Source organism: Suricata suricatta, chromosome 13, assembly GCF_006229205.1.
Source record: "Suricata suricatta isolate VVHF042 chromosome 13, meerkat_22Aug2017_6uvM2_HiC, whole genome shotgun sequence".
Classification (NCBI taxonomy): domain Eukaryota; kingdom Metazoa; phylum Chordata; class Mammalia; order Carnivora; family Herpestidae; genus Suricata; species Suricata suricatta.
Genome location: NC_043712.1, coordinates 715,881 through 723,215, shown reverse-complemented (window position 1 = coordinate 723,215; position 7,335 = coordinate 715,881). Strand labels below are relative to the sequence as shown.

Here is a 7,335-nt window from a genome sequence, read left to right as displayed (position 1 = left end):
GCTGCTCTCCCCGAGGACGCTGCACCTCTGCCTCCCACCCAGACCTCACTACCAGGAGCACAGCCCCGCAGCCCTGTTTGGTCACTTGTGTCCCCGGGAACGATGATGGGAGTGACACCAGTCTGTGGACTCCGGGGTTGACGGGCCGCAGAGCAAGTCAGGGCTGCAGAGCCTTGGCCCGGTTCTCATCCAGGATGAGCGGGGACAGGGACACCCCTGTGGGCCGCAGCTGGGCCAGTGCAAATGATTTGTTGTTACATTAGGGACAGCTATTGTGGCCTTTCTGGTTGCCAGAGTGACAGTCCTGGGACAATGTTTGGGGCAGCCAAAGGGCTGCTCCCCAATCTGCCTGTCCTGTCCTGGGGCCCCGGGTTCTCAGGCTGCAGCCGAAATGCAGGACTGCAGCCCAGGTCTGTCCCAGCGCTGGACAGACCAGACCTTGGCACGGATGGGGGTTGCACTGGCCAGGGACAGTCTTTGCACAGGGCCAGGTGACTCCTTTTCCCTTTGTGGCCTTGAGCACAGGTGACTCTGGTGATCTTGTCCTTCACACGTGCCTGGACTGGATGCCAGGGGAGAGGCGGCCCCTCTGGGGTCTGGGCACTGACACCTGCTGCAGCCCCTGGCATTGAGGGGCCAGTCAGGGTCTCCTCTCCCAGCAGGGCCTCCGGCCCCCTTTCTTTCCTCCTGTCCACCGCTGGAGGCCTGGACTCTACCATTCTTCCAGAAGCTCTAGGAATTTTGGCGTGTCCTGACTATTGCTGTCTTGAGTCCTGCAGAGCCACGCCCTTCACTGTAGGGGTTGTAAACCCTGGCGCGCCTGCCAGGCCCCGGTGCTGCATCGCAGAGGACACTTTGTTCCCTGCCTTTTGCATGGTGGCCTTCCTTGTTAAAGCCTCATGACTCTCTCACTGGGGCCCAAATTCCATAGGGCACCTTTTCTCACTCCTGATGCCTCGCGCACCTCCAGGTCAGCTGGTCCCACTGGCCCCACTCGGAGCTGGTGGCCCTCAATCCCCAGTGTGTGTGTGTGTGTGTGCAGTCTTCCAGCCCATCCAGCCTCCCAGTCCCCTGAGCCTCCTTTCTTGTTGCTTTCTTTCTGCCGTGACAGTGGTGGCCTCTCCACCTCTCGCACCTCCTGGTGAGGATCAGCCAAGTCCTAAGGGTTATTATGATGATTCTCATCTGGCCTTTCAGGAGAAAGTCCCCAAGTACGGGATCTTCCCTGTCAGGTGACATTGCAACATCTCATCAGAGGCCCCAGCATGCTCGCCCACAGCCTGGGCACAGCGCCCCTAACTCTGCCGCAGGGTCTTCAGGTTCCCCAGGTGGGCCCTGCTCCCCTGGGGGCAGCCCCCCTGGCCAGGCTCTGCTGGACTCTGTCCAGCAAAGGCCTTATGGTGGGGAGGAGAGATGGCTCAGGTGTGATCTCGGGAGGTAGCTGAGCGCCTGCATCCTCCTCCTCAGGGTGGGTGGGGACCGGGTCTGTGGGCTCAGAAGGACTAGAAAAGTCTGTCACAGCTTTTGGGGCATCTCCACCCGCCGTGTGCAGCCCCAGGCTTGCAGCTGGGCCTCTGACCCTGGCTCAGCAGGCCTGCCTTGGGTGCCGGCTAACCGTCCTTGAGATCCAGCTGTCCTGAGTGTGAAGGCTTGGGCCCTTCCCCGCACCCTTGCAGGGGATGAGAACTTCCCTACAAGTGATCAGAGGCTCCGCCTGGCACCAGTGGCCGTCCCCGGGCTCCCTGGTGGTCAAGGTCTTCCTGTCAAACACAAGTGGGCTTAGCATCTGCCATCTGGCTGATCCGTCCCCGCACAATCGTTGATGCCTGGACAGATGCCATCAGTGCAGGAGTTGCTGCCAGCAGGGTGGGCCTGACTCAGACCTGTCTTCCTGCCCACTTCCTCGGACCCATCCTGTGCCAGCTGGGGTTCTCGGAAGCAGACGCTGAGCTGGCATTTGGGGTACAGCATAGCTGTTGGGGTTCAACACTGGGCAGGGGAGGGGCAGTCAGCAAGGGGTGGCAACCTGCCAGGCCTCAGTCAGCCTTCTGTGCCTTCACTCGGCTCATCACTGGGCACCCAGGAGGGCATGGCTGGGTGTGACGTGACTCTGCAGGCAGACCCCGAAGGGGCTGGTGGCTGAAGCTGCCCGCTGACCACACTCCCTGCAGCTGGGCAGCAAGTCTTGCCTGGCAGCGAATCTCTGTGTCCACCACAGCCCTTACCCCTGTGTTTAGGGACCGCCCAGCCTGAGGCAGCTCCCACTGCTGCCCAAGGGCCCCTGCAGCCTTTGAAGTCGGGAAGGGGCTGGTGGGCACAACAGCTGCCTAGAGAAGGCTGGCCCGCCCTTTCTGAACCAGATTCAACCAAGGCTGATTCAGGGCTGAAGGAAACCAGCAGCTGGAAGAGAGATCCACATCAGGAAGGAGAACCGTGCCCCCGAAAACAGAATCCAGGATCAATGGGATTAAGGCCCCAGAGATTCAAGCAGGTATTGCATCTATTAAGATACGAATAAATTACTACAAGAGAAAATGAACGAGGGGCTCTCAGAAATCAAAACTATTGTTGCTGAAAAAAGCCGTCCATAACCAATCTGGAAGACAACACGTGGAAATCTACCAGAATGTGGAGCAGCAACAAGTGGGGAGGCGGCAGCAAAAAGACACCAGGAGAGGAAGGTCAGAAGCTGACCCCGGTGCCTCAGATCTTTTTGTGCAGACAAACCACCTGCAGATCTTTTTTTTAAGTTGGCTTCAGGCTCAGCACGAGCCCCTGCAGGTCCTAAAGTGCATATTGTGCCTCTGAGGTTCTGGGGTCAAACCTGAGATTCTGAATTTCCTACGTCTCCCCAGGGGATGCTGCTGCTAAGCTGGTCCAACAGGCTACACTTAGAATCCCTGGGGGTCAGTCAGGCAAGAACAAGAGGGAAACAGAACAGAGGAAATTGTCAGCCTAACAGATTTCGTACCTGAAAACCTTCTACTCTGAAGCCAGGCAGGATGAACTAACAAAACCCAGTGCTAGACACACCCTTGTGACATCTCAGACTTCAAGGATCAGTGGAGGCCTCAGAGCGATTCTAAGAGGAAAAAGCAGGTCAGCCATAGCCATTATTACCCTGACACCAGAACGCAAGGGCACACCTTCAAGATTCTGAGGCGGGATGATGGAACGTTTTGTTTCTATTAACAATGTTTTGTCTTAAAGTCAGTTTCATCTGATATGAGTGTAAACACTCTAGTTCACTTATTTTCATGGTGTATCATTTTCCAATATAACAATTAAAACATGTATGGACCTAACAACAGAGCCCTAAAAATACATGAGGCAAAGACTTGCAGAAATAGAGAAATAAACTATTCAAAAATAGTATTTAATATTCCACTTTCAATAACGAACAGAACAATATATCAGCAGAACGCCAACAAAGGCTGATCTCTGACACGGCAGGAAGGGTTAGGAAAGACGAGCAGTTGTGGCAAGCACCGGGACCTAACTGGCATCTGTGCCACACTGCCCCACAGCAGCAGGTTATGTGTTCCTCTCAAGTGGGTGTGGGACATTGTCCAGCACAGGACACATGCTGGTCCATGAAACAAGTCTGTGTAAATTTAAAATGTCTGAAGATGAGGCACCTGGGTGGCTCAGTCGGTTAAGCTATGGGTTCGTGATTCAGCCCAGGTCATGATCTCACAGTTCGTGAGTTTGAGCCCCGCATCAGACTCTGCACTCGAAGTGCAGAGCCTGCTTGGGATTCTCTCTCCTACTCTCTCTCTGCCCCTCCCCCCTCTGTCTCTCAAAAATATATGTTTTTAAATTAAATATCTGAGTCATACAACATACTTTAATCACAAGGGAATGAAACTAGAAATAAAAAAGATTTGGGGAATCCGTAAATATTTGGGAAGTTAAAACAACACATTTTTAGGTGAACCAGGGTTCAACAAGGAAATCACAGAGAGATTAGGAAATACTTCCAACTGAATGAGAACAAACCAACAAAAATGTCAGCATGTATAGGATGCAGCTAAAGCAGAGCTTAGTGGGAAATATTTAACTGCAAATGTTTATATTAGAGAAGATGAAAGATCTCAAAATTTAAAACCCAAGTGTCTACCTTAAGAAGCTGGGGGAAATGGGGGCACTTGGGTGGCTCAATCAGTTAAGTATCCAACTCCTGATTTTGTTCCAGGTCATGATCTCACAGTTCGTGGGACAAGCCCTGCAAAAACCTACTAGACTGAATGCGTTTGGAAAGGCCCATACTCAAAAGTCAGTTTTATTTCTACATGTTAGCAATGAATAGACCAAAAATAAAATTCAGAAAGCAATTCCATTTGTAATTACACCAGAGAGAATGAAGTACTTAGGAATAAGCTTAACAAAATTACAGCAACACCTGTTTAGATTAAAATCTATGAAGCATTACCGAAAGTGAAGACGGTCTCACTAAGTGGACCAAGAGCCTCAGTACTGGTAAGCCAGCAGTCTTCCACACATCGATCTGTACGTTCAGTGCACTCTCTGTCACGTATTAGCAGAAACCAGAGTGTGGGAACAGGGATGGGAGCCTATGGCGGAGGCAGGTAGCGGAACCACGCAGATAAAGTGAGTGGGAAACAGCAGGAGAGCAAGGCAGCTGGCGACACTGCTGTCCCGCTGTTCTCTGTGGGAGTCCTGGGGCTCCCCCAGATCAGGGGCCGGAGACCCCAACTCCAGGGCATGTCTCCAACTGGCCAGGCCTGCTGACAGCCGGCCGCTTTCCCGCAGTCCTGCTTGGAGGCGGGCCCTCGCAGCAGGTGGACAGCAGACGAAAGCCCGTCCTCTGCCCGCGGGGCTGGCCACGGGCAAGGTACCTGCCTGGCTTCTGCACGCTCCTCCCGACCTGTCCGCTTCCTCCTCTCAAACCGCTTTCCTCCTGGCAGAACGTGTCCTCAAGGGGCTCTTGGGAGAGAGGAGAGGAGGTAGAGACGGGTGCTTGTGCCAGCTTCTGGTCTGGCCAAAATCCTAGGGAAGAACCCTGAGTGGTCTGCTTGGGTCTTGTGCCAACCGATAGCCAGGCCAGTCGACTGAGGCTCTAAGGCGGGCTTCGCGGTGACGGACAGCTGCTCGAGGGGAGGGGCCTGGAGTGAGGGGAGGAGGGAGCAGCTCCCTCCCCAGGACCGGCTGCGCGTCAAGCGTCTCCCCAGGCGGAGCTCTGGCGCAGACCTCCTTCTCCACCCAGGCCAGTGGCAACACCCAAGCCCTTCGGTCCTCCCTGCAGAATTTGATGAAGAGGATTCAGAGCGGCCCAACTCCAGGCGGCTTCCTCCGTCATAGCGGGGACATTGCAAGGCCCAGGCCTTCTGTGGCTGCACCACCCACCTTTTTGGTGGGAGAAGCCCACAAAGGGACTTACTCATGGGAGGGGGCTGAGGTCTGGTGGGCAAGCATAGCCTCCACCCCGTCCCTGGACGTTGGAATCTGTGCAAGAGGCTTGAGACAGAAGCTTCAGCCTTGGCAGCCCAGGGGAGGTGGTGATATGCCAGGAAACTCACGCTCTAAAGGGAAAAAAATCAGCACTGATTTGCAGGGGCTGACAATTTCCCTGAGAGAACTGCTTCCACCGTAGCCCGCTTGAGGCTCCCAGCTGTGTGAAAACTAGCCCACCGATTTCTGCATATTTAGAAGAAACTGCCTTTCCAGGGCCAGTGGGAGCCGCTCCAGCCCCTGGAGGCAGATGGGGGCAGATGGGAGGGGCTGGGCTTTCTGAGTGCAGCCCCTGCTGAGTTCCGTCCTCCCCTAGGTGTCCTGGAGCTGTCCGGGCCACACCGGAGCTGGCAGCCCAGCCCCCACGCAGCCGCACAGCCTCCAAGCTCTGACTTGCCACAGGCCACAGGCCACAGGCCGCAGGCCACAGAAGTTTGGAGACCTGGCACAAACCCTGTGTGGGTGGGGCTGGCTCTGGGCCCCCAAGCGCCCTCAGTATATCTCTCTGTGAACCCACTGTGTCCTTCCACTGTGGCCCTCAGTCCCCGAACAGAGTGGGCCTGCTGCAGGCTGTGGGAGGTTAGCTCCCCCATGAGCAAGAATTCCCTGGCCTTGAAAGAGAAGGGGGTGGAGAAAGGGAGCATGCCAAGAGCGGAGCCCCCGCTTCTGAGAGCCGTAGATGTCCTTCGGTGACCGTGTTTGGCTCTGGGAGGCAGGGGGCAGGGTCAGCCTCTAGTCTGAGGACTGCAGGGGACAGGGAGTGAGACCCTGAGGGAACACATGGCCTCTCCCCTGCCTGCCGCTCAGAACAGCACTTAGGTGCTGGTACCGCCCTTACATTATCCCTACTGGGGGCTTTTGCAGTTGGGTTTGCAGAATCCTCAGTTGCTATTGGAAACCGTGATGTCACTGGAAGGGGGCGGAGCTTGAGCCATCCTTTGCTTTAGGGAAGTGAAGCACTCTCCGGGGTATGGGGACAAAGAATTAAGATCGTGAAGGCGACAGGGACAAGGGAGGCTCTGGAAAGGGGAAGGGGGAGGAGGCTGGGAGTGATTTAGGAGAGGGACTGGGGAAGAGCGGAAGCAGGAGATGTGGGATGTCTATCTGGTACACACCTCACCAGAGCAAGCGCTTTCTGATGTCTAACCTTACTTAGTCCCATCTGCTATAAATACACTCTCTCTGGCCTTGGCTTCTCCGTAGCTGATTTGGGTCCGGACCCTCAGAATCTTCTGGAAGACCCAGCTCAACATGGGGGCGGCCACCCAACACCATCACCCTCCTATTCTTCTCAACCCTGTAGGGGGACTCCGAGTCACATGGCCAGGCAGAAGGAGCCTCTCCCCCATTTTTGAGCCTTTTGGAGAGGGGAGCCTCCCCCAGAGGCATGGCTTAGGGCCTCTCTGCACCCCTAGGTCTCCAGCCAGCAGAGTCGGGGCGAAATATCCTTGACTATGGGTGAGGACTCGGGTGCGCGCGCGCAATCCCCCTCCCCCCGCTGGCCAGACACATTCAGTTGTGTTAAGACCCACGAAGCTGCGCACAGCGACACGAACCCTCTAACCTCCCCAAACTCTTTCCGCTGTAGGTCTGAGACAGTCCAGGTCACTGTCCCAGCGACCCCTCCAAACACACCCGCGCACACACGCACACTCGCGCACAGGCTCCCCCGCTCGCGTGCTCTTATAAATGCTCACACCGACGCAGGCGCACACTCCGGCGCGGCAGGCGCCCCTCCGTGTCGGGAAGCGGGGGCGGCGGGAGGGGCAGGAGACGTCGGCCCCACTCGCGGCTCCGCAGCTGCCGCAGTCGCCGCAGCGTCGAGACCAGCACCAGCGAAGCCCGCGGAGGAGCCGCGGCCGC

At 56.1% G+C, this 7,335-nt stretch overlaps 1 protein-coding gene and 1 long non-coding RNA gene across 5 annotated transcripts in view; one reads left to right on the top strand and one right to left on the bottom strand.

Moving 5' to 3' along the window:
* The window catches only part of GRIN1 (glutamate ionotropic receptor NMDA type subunit 1), a 30,097-nt gene that overhangs the window by 8,362 nt on the left and 14,400 nt on the right, over nucleotides 1-7,335 (top strand). The gene's annotated exons all lie outside the window — the stretch shown is intronic.
* LOC115276154 lies at nucleotides 4,323-7,308 on the bottom strand. Its single transcript, XR_003901838.1, has 2 exons — nucleotides 5,653-7,308; nucleotides 4,323-5,543 (listed from the first exon to the last, which is right to left on the bottom strand). It is a non-coding gene; the product is annotated as an uncharacterized LOC115276154 (long non-coding RNA).